This window comes from Hippocampus comes, unplaced genomic scaffold, assembly GCF_001891065.2.
Source record: "Hippocampus comes isolate QL1 unplaced genomic scaffold, H_comes_QL1_v1.1 scaffold4, whole genome shotgun sequence".
Taxonomy (NCBI): domain Eukaryota; kingdom Metazoa; phylum Chordata; class Actinopteri; order Syngnathiformes; family Syngnathidae; genus Hippocampus; species Hippocampus comes.
Window position 1 is genome coordinate 387,807 of NW_017805380.1, and position 14,908 is coordinate 402,714.

Below are 14,908 nucleotides of genomic sequence, written 5' to 3' on the forward strand. Positions count from 1 at the left end.
ATCAAATAGACCAGAGGAACCTAACAACATTCAGACCAAGATCGAACAAAGAGAAGGCTAATACTTGCACCATTTCTGTTGTGTTTTTATTTCTTTTTGAATGAAGCATTGCTTTGAGTTTAAAAACCGTCCCATGGAATGCCTTTGTGATTATTGACTTTCTATTTCAACTGCATTCAGTTACAAATCGATTCTTAAACAATAATTCGCTGCGCATGTCGTGAAATCCATTCCAACACAGCACACTCTTGCTTATCGGATTGTTTAATTGACCCAATCAAACGGGTGACTACACACGACGAAAGACGTGTTGTGTTTGAATGCAATTGCTACATCGGCGTATGCTTTTGTGTGTCTGCGTGTTTCCACTTTCTTGCTTTTGTATATAAAAGAATGCGAGAATTACCTTTTTTTTTTGGTCCTCCGGCGAAGAAAAGGGCGTACGCGGGACATTTTCTGCCATATCATCAACGATGAGTAGCTCAGTTAATAATTCACAGGGAATTTTACATGCTGAGGAGTGAGTTACTGTGTTTTTGTAGACCCATTCATCTTCATGATGAATAATGGGCCCTTTGGCATAATGGCACTGAGAGTTTTGTGGGTGGAATGGGACATTTTCTTCAGATTTAAATCCACCCAGGTGTCATACAACACCACCAATCCCCTTCAAACTTTCAATTTCTCTCAAATTTGGATTCCAAAGAAGCTGCCTGTAAGCCGGCGTTAACACAGGTGCTCCGAGTGCCCTCGCCCCTCCCCTTCCCACTATTTATCTGCGGTAAGTAAGCTACATGTAAGCTGTTATTTATGATGAGGCTCGGGAGAATTATGGGGATCTAAGTAGCTTCTTGCTCATTATTGCCATAATGCGCATTAAAGTGATAAAGCCAGCTGCGCAAAGGCCCCCGGTGGGTTCGCTCATCCATATTCACGAGGATGAGAGAGTCAGAATTGCTTGGCTGTCAGTACATTAATACCTGATATGTCTCATTCTGTGTCTCCGGTGAGAGATTAGCGTACTCATATGTAAGGTGGGCTATTAAACTTAGCTATATACTGCATTATGCTGCGCTGTATAGCTAATCTCTCTGGAAACAATTACACCGGACAGACATTGACTTGTTTGAGCATGTACAAGTACGTTTTCTTGTGCACAAGTTACCTTGGCTCTCACGACACTCGAAATCAAACAGCAAGAAGTCCGGCGGGAGATTGCAGTGTTGAAGCTGCTAGCAAGAGTTGAATGAAGCCTCATTCACTAATCCCTTCCAACCCCTTGCTGACGTGCACTGGGGTGATTGTCAAACGTCGTCATCCATAATGGACTGCGATTATGAAAGTGCATCATTGTGAAAATAGTCACAGGGAACGCGTATCCGGCTTGGACAAAAGAGCAAGGTAAGCAATTCTAAGCTAGCAATAGCGTCACTTCTGAAGTCTCTTTGCTCCCTCAGGTCCTTTGGACCTGCTTCCGTTTGCCCAGCTGTTGGAAATGAAGAGATGGGAATTTTCATTTTTCATAGGTGGATACTACGCCATAGTCCTTTAGGAAAACTCCTGAAGCCCACCGTAACGGGTGAGCGTGAGTGTGCTAGCGAGTACATTTTGCATTTGTTTCCATTCTCCATATTATTTCTTCTCTTATATTCCAACTTTAGTCTCATAATGTTTCGAATAATCTTTTTCTGTTAAAAATTATGTCTTTCTAGTGTGGGATCTATATCTGTGCGTGTTAATTTTTTTTTCAAGCTTTTAAATTAGTTATTTAATTACATCTTGATATTAAAAGTCCCAAGAATGCATCAGTGTGGTAGATTTGGCTAACGGTGCATGAAGTACTTAAAAGAAAACACGATTGATGTATAAGTATGTCAACGGGAACTGTAATAGTTTGTTGCAGATCAATGGAGCACATATTTATGAGGAACAACCAGACCATAATTGGACAATGACAAACAAAGCCTCGACTCCCATCATTAACAGTGTTGCTGAATTGGAACGGAAACTGAAACGTGGGACGTTATTAAGCAGATGTGGGCTTAAGGAATAGCCGCAATGGTCTGGGGTAAAAAATAAGGGAGATTATTAATTGCATCTGTATGATGCATACTATATAAAGCACTATTTACATCCAGAAAAAATAGACTTTTGCATGAAGTCATATCTCACCTGCCGTCATCTAACTTTCCTCTTCCTCCCCATCTGTCCTCCTGCTGACGTAAATACAATAAAGTGTGACTTCTCCACATCTCACTCTGCAGTTCCTCCCTCAGCAGCTGCTGTCTCAAATACTTTATTGAGTTATCGAACAGAGACTATTTATGACAAAGGCTTCGGTCTCCAGCCTTACCCAACACACTCACTGGGAATTCAGTGTATAAATTTGTTAGCAGCACCTATGTGGAGAACAATTACTATGCTTTTGATGACTCTGGGTGTTCATCAAGAAATATGGATTGTCGTGTGGAAAAAAAACCAAACCATAACATCTCGCATACTTGTTTGCTGTAACTATTCAAATGTATGCCCCTTCGGTCACAAAAAAGTGCCTCAGTCTCCCTCAAGTGGACCCCGGCCCCTCCTCCTGCCTGTCCATGGGGAGTAAATGGAGATGATAGAGGGAAAAAAGGAAATCTGGAAAAACGAAAAAAAAAAAAAAAAACTCAAATATCTTCACGATAGCTTAATCCATGTCTCCACCTGTCACGCTTTTGAAGTTTGTGTTTACACAAACTACATCTACAGCGGAAACTCCAGTTGTTCAACACAATTTGTTTCGCAGCCTACCTTTCCGCAAGTTGTTCTCATTTCAAATCAAATGTTCTTGAAATCATCGGCCGTGAATTACAAATTTCCAGGCTCAACATGCAGCCACCATAAAATTCTATTAATTAACTTTACAGGCGTGGTTTCAATCACATGGGGACATTTAAACTGTTATACAAGTCTAAAGCAAAGTTACCCACAAAAGAGCGGGCTGCTCTGACGGCTCTCTGTCGGCAGGCAGCTAAAGAACTCATCTCAAGTTTTGTGCGTGGTTTGTACTAAAATCTTGCAATTAGCTAGAAACCGCAAGCGATTGACACCAACACTAAAATGTACACCACAAATTTCTGAAGCACTATTAGCCAGGGCCTTGGTGCCATCTTGTGGCATTTTAAGAGTCTTCTAGAAAGAGACGAAACAACAAACACACAAATAAGTGAATTTGTGATCACGAATACCCAAAACAAAACTCAAATATCTTCACAAGAGCTTAATCCATGTCTCCACCTGTCACACTTCGGAAGTTTGTGTTTACACAAACTACATCTACAGCAGAAACTCCAGTTGTTCAACACTATTTGTTTCGCAGCCTACCTTTCCGCAAGTTGTTCTCATTTCAAATCAAATGTTCTTGAAATCATCGGCCGTGAATTACAAATTTCCAGGCTCAACATGCAGCCACCATAAAATTCTATTAATTAACTTTACAGGCGTGGTTTCAATCACATGGGGACATTTAAACTGTTATACAAGTCTAAAGCAAAGTTACCCACAAAAGAGCGGGCTGCTCTGACGGCTCTCTGTCGGCAGGCAGCTAAAGAACTCATCTCAAGTTTTGTGCGTGGTTTGTACTAAAATCTTGCAATTAGCTAGAAACCGCAAGCGATTGACACCAACACTAAAATGTACACCACAAATTTCTGAAGCACTATTAGCCAGGGCCTTGGTGCCATCTTGTGGCATTTTAAGAGTCTTCTAGAAAGAGACGAAACAACAAACACACAAATAAGTGAATTTGTGATCACGAATAGCTGGGAAGTCCACTTCACTGTTTCAGTAATTGCATGTTGCTATAGCATCTGTAAAAGTAGTGTATCTACATCAGGTTTATTTATTCAACTGAATCGCTCATATTGTACGGAACAACCACACCCGTTTCGCTGTCCAGTATCGGTGCTCCAGAGCACCCCAAAAAGCAAAACACTTGAGAAGCTAATCCAGGAATTGACATGACTTTAGGTTGGTTTTATTTCAAATGGGGCCATTTTGGGGGGAATCGACACAGACAGGAGGAAAGAGTACTGCATTGTACTCTTCCTGGCCTACCTAAATGTTTTTTTTTATTCCATATATATTAAAAAAAATGCTCCTGACTGTTCATGTCTCCCTGTTGTTCTCTGTTGTTCCGTGAAGTCACAAGCACTGAACCTTTTAGTCCCAGAGAGCCTCATTAGCCGTTGCCATTTCAGCTCTTCTCCTCTTGTTAATCACCTCAGTCGATCACCTCTGTCCAATCAGTACCATGCTGGTGATTAAAAGCGAAAAGATGCATCTTCAAAAGCTGTAAAAAGATGCAAATTGCACAACGCAGCAGTTTGGGGAAAGTTTAGAGCAGAGTTATGACCATTATGTGCGAAATAGTGATCATCTCCATAAAGGTGAAACGGTAGCATTAGTTGCGCTGTTGCTTTCCTTCTCCATACTTTGCCATCTTCATCACTTTGATGCAAGTCAACCTTATTTTATTTAGTTTATTAATAGCTGGTTATCCTGCGCATCAATGTTACCCAAAGTTTGCAGTTGAACCTTGTTGTCTGATTTATAAGAACCCAAATGGCAAACCATATGTTCGCTCACTCTAACAGATTGTGCACACTGTGTGCAACAGTTGTTTTCGTATTCAGAGGCTTTTGTGGTTTACGGAGCTCTGATGGTTTAACCATTGAAAATTTTGGGAAGCAATGCAAGTGTAAAATGATGTTGAACATATAAAAATACTTTGCTGAACCCAGCAACCAAATAAAAGCTATGTTTTGTTTGATTAACTGACTGATGATCACGCTGATGATTCATTTGTTATTTATTTATTTTATTTTTTTTCATTTTCTCTGGACAGTCGAGTCCCAATGCCCCATGGACTACGGTGGGTTGGCGACTGCTGGAAAAGAGCATGCTTTTCACCGAGCGAAAACAAAGCATGGAAGGCTTAAATTTAGGCTGGAAGCCTTCAAATCAATCACATCTGAGTCGCCATTTTGGTGGTGAATGAGAAGACAAAATCTGATGATTGATGAAGAAAAATGGCTGGCATTTCACAGCATTCAATTGATTGGAGCGCTATTATTATTCACAATTTAAGCTATTTGCTAGTTATAGTCGATTATTTCAGCCCTCCTTGTAATGTAAATAAGAAAATACTGAAAAATATTATAGACTGTACTTTTGGGGGTGGTCACAATTCAAAACATTTCACAGGTCTCTTAATAACACGTCTGTGGCATGCTTTCATCAAAATACCGCAAGAGTTATATATTTTGAAAGAACTTGCAGTTCTGGGAAGCACACTTCCCAGGCTGATTTTTTAGCCTTGCTGATATTGGCATGTTTTGAGGCAAATGAGCCACTGCTCACCCCGGCCCCTCTATCACACGGCCACCGTTAAGTACACTGGTATGAAGTGGTATATCCACAGACAAACAACATAATCTAAAAAGCCTCTCTTTTTAACCTCGTTTTCTATCTTAAAAGCAGCTGACGGACCCTGCTCCCGTATCTAAATTGAATTTGCTCTCTTAATCGAACATGTATGCTTCTTTTTCTTTTATCTGCCCAAGTAAACACCCCTACGCTGTGGTACGACCACCCAGTTAACTCTTTTGTGTGGACACATGGCGTCTCGGTCAAGGGCAGTTCACTCACCTTATCCTTGATCACGCAGCTCCCTTCCCCGGTGAGCGCCGCTGACCCTCAGTCCGAATGCAGATGAGCATGCGACCAATGCCAAGTCCAGATCACGACCTTTACTCCTACGGGTTCAACAACATAAGAGATTATTTTTGTTGTTCTTCTTATCATCTCTCCTTTCCCCAAGATACATTGATATCGTTTTTCCTCATCTCATTCATCTTTTATCCGCAACCTTCCCATCACCACTTGGATACAGCAATTCACGTGTCCTTGTAACCTTGACAACAAGGGCTGCCATCTTATAAAATGGCAATACAAATAATCTGTTCCGGAGTCATCATAAAAACCCGTAATGAATGTGCAGACAAAACTAAGTAAAAGTTCAATTGTCATTAGAAGGTAAACAAAAAAATGGATGATCATAAACCGTTGCCATTATGTTGAACCGTACGATAATGCATAACATTCAACTTTTCCTCTAAGTTTACGAAGGAGTTTTATTGATGTTGCTGAATTTTATTAAAGAGCCGCTCTGCTTGCAGCACGTGACAACAGGTGCAGCGTTTGGCCTTGTAAAAAAAAAAAAAAAAAAATTCCGAGGCCACTTTTATTCCTTTTTTTTCCATACCTCCATGCACCACACTCCCGTGACCAACCCCCCCGCCACCACCACCACCACCTACTCTGGAGCGATACGCACGTTCTTCTTTAAAATTGGCAGAGCGCACTAACCTTTCACAGTGCAATGTGATAATGATGAGTTTAATGTCATGGTGTCGTACGCTGAGAGCCGACAGGACAATCCGTTGGGAATCAGATACAAGATTACGTGAAATAATTAGATGTCGTACAATTATGAGTGACACCACAATGACAAAATCCATATCAATCATATTTCAGAGCGTCACACACTCAAGTTTGATTAGGGGCCTCGAGTGATGCGAGCAAGGAGTTTTAGGTACAAATACAGCACGGGGGATCAGTGGGTGACAACTTCCTATTTGGATCTTAATTAATGTGTTTTGTTTGGTTGGTTTACATTTATGGCCAAAAGTGCTATTCATAAAAAAACAACTTGGTTAGCTTAGGTTAGCTAAGCTAACGCTAAGCTAACGCTAACTTAGCTTAGGTTAGCGTTGCAATTTGCGTACAGATTGTGCTATTTTAAGTTGGACCAGCAATGTCTAATAATTGTTTCAGAAGGTGGAGTGGGTACCGTTAGCCATACAACAAGGCATGCACTGGCTCATTTATTTTGAATATTGAAGGCAACTTGTCACTATACACGAGCATTTCATTATCTTCTTGATTTAAACTGCTCTTCTGATAGCCACTCAACACGTTCAAGTATTGGGTTGTTTTTGTTCATTTTTTTTCTGCTGGAAATTCCTTGGAGTGTGACGCTTTCAGTTTTTCTGCTACATCTTTTTAAAATATTCTACAACAAAAAAAAATGTGATTGTTGTTTGAAGAGATAAAGGTTTGAATTGAATTAGCGTTTTATGCGATGGAGAGACAGCGCACACTCTGGACTGGTGTCAATCACAGAGCACATAAACAAACAACCACACAAAAGTGACACCTGTGTAAAAATCGTTGCTTATGAAGCTAACGGGTGTGTTTTTTGTAACGTGGGAGAAAGCTGGAGCACCTGCTGAAAATCCTCGCTCCCACGGGGAGAATATGGAAACTCCACACAGCAAGTCCTGAGCCAAAATGAGAACGCAGAACTGCTTGACTTTGAGGCAGAGAACTGACAAGCTAACCACGACTCTGATGCGCTAATTACCCACCCAGCATGTTGTCTGTTTGACATTTATTCGGCTATGAAATATTTTGTCACCGCATTAACATTTGTAAAACTACTCTTCGCGACAAAATTGCACTTCATCCTGTACTTTTTTTTTTTTAATCAAACAAGTGAGGTTTTAAAACCAAATAAGCGATTCTGTAATAATGGTTTGCCATCTCAAGCTCTAATCAATTTAAAATGGAAGCAGTAATAGATTTCAACTTTCTCTTTACACAAATTGAGAATGTAATCTAAGGAAGGCTACAGCTCCCTCCAATCCTGACAAGAACAATGGAGGAATGGAACCCCCACCCCCACCCCACAACCTCAGTGTGTCACTGTGGTCAGTCTACATAAAGGAGTTAAGATTCGGAAACGGAGACAAGAAGAAAAAAGTCGCTTTTCTCTGAATTTGAATTGCGACCATGCTCGGTAATTCTAGTCTACATGTACTGAGTGTAAACTTTTGATTTGATTATTTAACTGTACTTTTTGTTTGTGCATGCAACAGTGCACTCCTGTCGGAAAGTGGATCAAAGAGCATGAAAGTGTTCTCGAAAATGTGTTTTCTTTGCCGGCTCTGACCAAAGATAGAAAAGAGGGCTGAATAACTTAAGCCTGGCCTGCTCTACACAAAAAGAAGAGTTGAATGAGGAGAAGACGTGTGGAAAATGTGTCTGCCGGAGCGTAAAATTCACAATTACATTGGGTGTCATCAGTAATGACAATTTCAGCCCAGATAGAGCGGGTTAATGTCCAACGCTCAGACTGTAATTCGGCCGTTCCACCTGTATTCAGTCAGTGAGGCTGTGTGCAGCGCAACATGACTGGAAAAACAACACCGCACACAGATAAGCCAAGATGGCCGCCATCTGCTGGGAAAGCTTACCGGGGCAATTTATTTTCAAGGCCCATGTTGACCTTGATTGTGACAGAACACATTTGTAGTCTTGTGACTGTTTCTGTATGTCTGAGGTTATTGTTTTTTGGGGTTTTTTTTCCTTTGCACTTTTTAAAAAAATCTCAGTTTGGACACTAAAATATAGAAAGCAATAATATGGGATGTTTTTACTTAACCACCGGACAAAAACATAATTGCCCAATCTTAATTAGCAAAAGGTTTGGTGATATTTGTAAATTAATACACACTAATGAATGGTTAACGTTAGCAATGGCACTGAAAATCAGTCACAGCGAAACGCGTGTTAATCTGTCAAACTTGACATGGTGGAAGCGGCATAAATTAGCAGTGGCACTGATAAACAGTCAAAGGGAACAAGCTAGTCAATCAGCTACAGCTAATGTAATATTACATTAGCAACGGCACATAAAATCTCACTCACAGCTCACTACACTAGCTAGTCAACTTGAGGCTATCATATGTAAGCTAATATTAGCAGTGGCTTGGGATTTTGGTCTCGACTCATAATAGAGAAATTTAACTCACTCGAATGACTTTACAGGAAGGAGAACCAGCTAAAAGAGATTCCGTCAACCATGTTATATTAATGAAATACTGAAGTTTAGCGTCAGTATTGTATTTACCTCCTAATGTGATGATACCTGTTGGAAAGAAATGAAGATGGCAACTTTTCCAGGAACTCACATCATCATCTTTTCACAATTTACACAAGCTCCTTCTTCAAAACAGTCCCATTCATTTGGTTTAATTATCCTGCAGCTCTCATAAAAAAATAAAAAATAAAAATAACCATCTGTCCTTCCTTTCAGAAGAAGCTCTTTTTAAAATCCCCACGCCTTCGTTCATCAGCACAATGTCACATCCATCCCCATGGCGACAAGAATGCAAATGAGGTGGATGCGCACTCAGAGGCCTGTTGTAAATAATTTACTGTTTTGTTTTATTGGAAAATGCGACACAACATTATTTCCCGCGAGCGCTCCCCTTGGCCAAGGTCTGCAGACGCATTCATTCTGGGAGCGACCAGCAAACCCTTGACTTTTATTCCATGTTCCTCCTAACTATTATGGAGGTCTCGCATGGCCCGGACACTGGAGTGTTAGCCTTAAAGCCATATGGCAAACGCCTGTAAATATGATGTATTGGTTATGTTCTGCCGAGCACATTTGGACTTGTTCTTCTTATCTTTTTATTGGGAGGAAGCAGAGATAAATTAAATGTTACCCAGAAGGCACAGGAACATTGGCACCCTACCCGGCCAAAAAAAAGGATCCATATGCTGATATGCACCGAGAACTCCCTCATCCTTTTCATCACGCTCTCCTGTCATACGATGTAAGTCACTCTAATTTTGTTCAAGGCTAATTTAAAAATAAATAAATAAATAAAACCTGACAGCCATTCATAACCATGTTGGAGGTTGCCTTTTGGTAAATGGGCTGTCACTTATGGAAGCGCCTTTCTTCCTCGGGTACTCAAAGCATTTACACTGTTATCACATTCGCCCCCTGATGACGGAGAATCAGGAGGTTCAGTATCTTGCTCAAGGACACTTCAACATGGTCGAAATGGAGATCGAAGCACCAAGAGACGACCATTCTACCATTGAGCCATGCCGTCCTAATAAAATTGGCTATTCTTGTCAAGAAGACTATAAATACGGATCAACTATCATGAATCAAAACGACTCAAAATGTGGTGAATTTCCAAATTACCAGCAGACTACTTCAAAACCTTCAGTGTTTTCGATATTTTAGTGGATCCATCTAGTTCTTTTACTTTTATCTACACTGGCTCATACCAGGGTAAGAAACATTGAGCCAATAAAATTTTAAAAACTGCAGTGTTAACACAGTGGGAGTTTTAAAGATGCAACAAATACAGACATATTTTTTTATCACATAAGACAAGATATAGGGACACAACATTTTTTGAGGCGCACGCATTTAAAATGTCAATTCATGACATTTGCTGTTTTGTCTCTCCATTTTTAGACATTTAGTCTAATTGCACAATACGTAAATAAAATGGATGATGATTATTGTTCTTATTATTACTGTTATTAGGTGAACCACTGAAGGTTTCGCTGGAAAGTATTCTGCTCTCTTCCAGTGCATTTTTTCAAATTATTTATTTTTTTAATGGCATTTATAGGTGGCCCAAAAGTGAGCTCATATCACAATAACAGATTTTGGGAATCAGAGCACTTCTGGAACTAACTCTCCCACCGTGGTTGCTCTTTCGTTCAGTTTGAAAGGGTTAGCTGTACATCTCCTTGTTGCACCACAGAACATGATGAATCACAAAATTGTTTATAATCCAGAGCCGGGAAAACGGCATATTCACTGGGATGATGATGATGATGATGATGATGATAATGTGTCTGTAGGCGGCCAGCATTATTACTAAGTGACATGTGGAGGACGATCAGATTTGCGCTTGATGTGTCTCTCTGAAGCCTCTTTATGACAGACGACATCCATTGTTGTTAATGATCATGAGGAGTGTAATGGGAGAAAAGTGGAATCGGATTTCTCACAAGGACATTTTGGCTCAACTTGAATGTGCTCAGGCCGCTTCGCAATCATGCAAAAGTGACACGTCGTTCTCTCTGTGTGCGTATGGCTGCAGAAACATTGCGGCTAATGCGATTTTCCTCCAATAGAATATTGATGATAATTACAGCGATGTCATGGAGGGGACGTCTGATATGACATGCATCAACCACCGGGAGACGATGGGTCGTATTAGTGTTTTCGCCACGTGTGGTTGTGGATAATTCGGCAAAGGCATGCAGAATTACGGCTTTTAAAAACTCCGATAATATCCGATTTGATGAATGGAGCGTGGCAGGCACAATGTGACATTGCCATCCGTGCAGTTAAGACGTCGTCTCACAGCTTAAGCCGTGCTCTAAATATGAAGTCCTAACTAAATCTCTCAACTTATCTGATAGCAGACACTTTAGGGAAAGTGCTGCCGCGGTGAGTTTTTCATCCCGACTCTCGCCGATTCGTTCGGGCCACCCCTCTCAACTCCTGATTCCCGCCATCTGCAGCTTCTCTCCATCCATTTTACTATGGTCCGCTGCCCCCCATCTCCTGCGGGATTAGCTGGCTAAACGTACGGAGGCATATGAGAGACAGTTCCTCCGCGGATCATAAATTCGCCCGTGATTGAGAGGAGCGGCGCAGGGGCCCCTACTGAGCAAGCAGACGCTCTGAGGCAGTGCAGCGAGCGGAGTGACCTCAAAGTGACTTTAAAGTGACCTTGAAAGGGGGACTTAGTGTGACAGAGCTCTTGCTGGAACAAGATGATAAAGCTCCAGATTAACCGACGCGACTGCCGAGGATAACGCCACCCCCATCGGAGATAGGGGAAATAATCGAAGGCACGGGCTCTCATTCACATTCATGTGGAATGCGTTGAAAGGGGCCGGCCTGGTGGGGTGAGGGTGGGGGGGCGTGCGATATCTGTGTGTGAGTCTCTCGGCGTGAGCTCTGGCCCACAGCAGCTCCTTCATGAATGTGCTGATTGTGTTTGTGTTTCCTTGTTCTAAGTGTTCAATAAAGCGCTGAAAGGTGCATTAGCGACCTTTCCGCATGCAAGGGGAAGGGCATAGCAGTCAATCCAGACAGATAGTTATTGTATGTTCTTAAAAGGAATCTGCGCTATAGCAGAGGGATGCTGTCTACTGGATTCGCCGTTAATGGGCAGTTAAGGTGAAGGGTGAAGGTAGAATTTGAAACTAGACGACTTCATCTGCCTAATGCAGAAACGCCATTAAGGTTCCGTGTTCACGTCGCCTGAGGCCACAGATCAAAGTGCATATTTTTCCCATTGACAACACAGGGAAGCTCATCAAAAACCAAGACCACTTGTTCAGGTCTGACAGGGTTGAGGACCAAATTGAAGGGTAACAAGGCAAGTGCTGTTGGTAAGTATTTAATTGCAGAAATGTATAAAAGGAAAATAAAGCACTTTGGAGTAATAAAAAAAATAAAATAAAAAACACACATAATTAAGTAAAGTCCCAAAAGCAGACACAAAGTAACACACTCACCAGGACACAAGGAGGTAATAACTGAGAGGGACAAAAGCATGAATGCAAGGTGTACCAAATGTGGCTCCAACTGTGTGCAAGGGTGCAAATAGATACGAACACTCAAGGCCTGAGCAAGAAAACATGTCACACGGTAATATAGCCTAGCTCAAGATATTTATCTAATTATGTACGCCAAAGAAGCATAAATCTAATATGATAGCTCTCATAATACCCTTGAAGCTGCAAAATTGTGGTGCGCCTTACAGGCAGTTCCAAGGTGCTAGAGCAGAGGAAAAATACAGCCTGTGTGCCTCAATCTCCGACCGGTCCTTTCAAAGACTTCAGTACACAATAAAATGTTAAAAATGTGGTGCTTTTAATTTGGATGTATGACAGCACAAGTGTGCAAGATCCATTTAAGTCTTTGGTGTTGCTATTTTGGGAGTTTGTCACAATATTTAGCACATAATGAAGGTGCTCCCCAGAAGGCACGGGCACATACTGGCGTGCCATCACGCATGAGTAAACAAATACGCTATGCGATATGCGCTCAACGCAAACGGTTGAAGCAATTAACCTCACGCTTACAGGCAACTGCAGCAGCAACAGTTGACGACGTGAGACGTTGATAGATGTGCCGTGGGAGAAGCTCTACAAAAGATTGACTTCACTTGATTTCCTTAGCGCGAGATGCGTTTTTCAAGGAAGCCTCCCTGCCACCCCACCCCCCCCCCAAAAATAGGACATTTCAAATCCAATCGATTAATAAACCATGACACCAAGTAAAAACAACGGGGACTTTCTAACAGAGGATATTTATCAACTGTCTGGGTCCACCAGCCAGCAAAAGTTCGAAAAGGACCCTCTGCGGGGATTGATAACCAATGTCAGTCAAAGTCAGCCATTCTAGGGCCCACCCAGCTGTAGCCCCCCGAGGCGACTGCCTGGCTTGCCCGCACTGTTGCTGCGCCTCTGCCCGGAGCAGATCTATTTTATGCCCTACTGAGTTTTAAATCCCCAAACTAAGTTAAGATGATTGAATAATTTGGAGTTGTGTGTTTGCGACAGATTAATGCAGTCCAGTCCACTGAAGTACTTAATTGGGACTACAGCGTAGAGGAAGAAACTTGTTGGGTTGTGACGTTAGCACCTGTGATCATGTCAACCGTAAAGTAAACGTTATGTTTGCCACATGAGATCACCCCCCTCCCCCCCGCGCCCCCCACCCATCCATTCTTAATCTTTATTCCATCTCTGGCCCAAACAAGAGATGAGATTTAGCTGTCCTATCACTGATTACAATACACCGCAGTTAAATGATTGCCATGTGGGACATCATGTTTTCCATGAAGTGTAATCATGCTATTGATGAAGTTGCGCAACTTCTTAAACGCTCATGCTCAACATTTTATTTTCAAGCCCAAACGCGATGCATCTGCGTTTTTTCCGAACTCCTGTAAGTCCGCTCGATTGGCGTCACATCTCACGGAATGGATCGCAACTATTGGATACAATGTCTGGCATCGGCGGTCCAAGCGGTTAGTGTACAGTCAGCGTTGTTTTCATGAAAGCATTATGTCGAAAATCAAAGTTGACTGTGACATATTTATCTTTGACTGTGAGTCTGACATCTTGCTGTTATTGCAACACCGACATTCTGTTTTTAACACGGTCCCCAAACTTTTAATATTTGCCAATCTACAGCGTAAATCCCCAGTTGTAAAGGTTTTAAGTGCACGTTAAAAAATGAGATTTTTTTCTAATGCTGACATTTGAGGTACTTTTTTAAAAAAGTTTTTAAATCTTTTACTTTACTTATTCAGTAATTTTCAAAAGCAGTCTTTTATTACTATATTTTGTTTTTGAATGTCTTTAGCTTGCTTTTTCTTTTTTTTTTATTGCTTTTAAACGTCGTCCTCTTAATATTGTGAAACACATTGAGTTAGCTGATACTGTACATGAAATGCGGTGTAACAATAAAGCCGGCGTGCCTTCTTCGAGGTGAGTACATTTTGCATCTTCCTCTTCTTGCGGGGCGATAAAGTGATGATCCGCTACTTCATCTGAACCCAACTTATATATGGTCAAACGCTTTTTTTTGGCCACTTTTCCTGTCTGCTAGCAGCTTCAAGGGTGACAACAAACTGTCGTCTGCAAAATTGTTCATCTTGATCATGATCAATTTTGCAAGCATCGCCGTCCTGTTCTGGACTCACCTAGCAAGTTGCAGCTGCTGCCTCAACAAAGTGTTTTTTTTTCCATCCGGACCTGCTGACCAGATGCTAGTTTTTTTGTTTTGTTTTTTTTAATTCACATCTGATGAAGATGAATAGCGCCCCTTCCAAGTGATGCAACAGATATGAGCTTCAGCCACAAGCTGTCAGCGAGATGCGAGATGCTGCAGTGATTAGCGAACACGCAGGGCGAACAACGAGCCTTGCACACCAAGAGCCAATGGGAGTGGAGCAACTGT

The 14,908-nt window shown here is 41.5% G+C and overlaps 1 long non-coding RNA gene across 4 annotated transcripts in view; it reads right to left on the reverse strand.

The window, feature by feature from the left end:
- Positions 1 to 14,908, reverse strand: part of LOC109517510 (uncharacterized) — a 183,758-nt gene that overhangs the window by 75,390 nt on the left and 93,460 nt on the right. For all 4 annotated transcript variants that reach the window (XR_002168558.1, XR_002168557.1, XR_002168560.1 and 1 more), the window contains exon 4: positions 5,689 to 5,795. This is a non-coding gene — a long non-coding RNA (uncharacterized LOC109517510). The remainder of the gene's footprint in view (positions 1 to 5,688; positions 5,796 to 14,908) is intronic.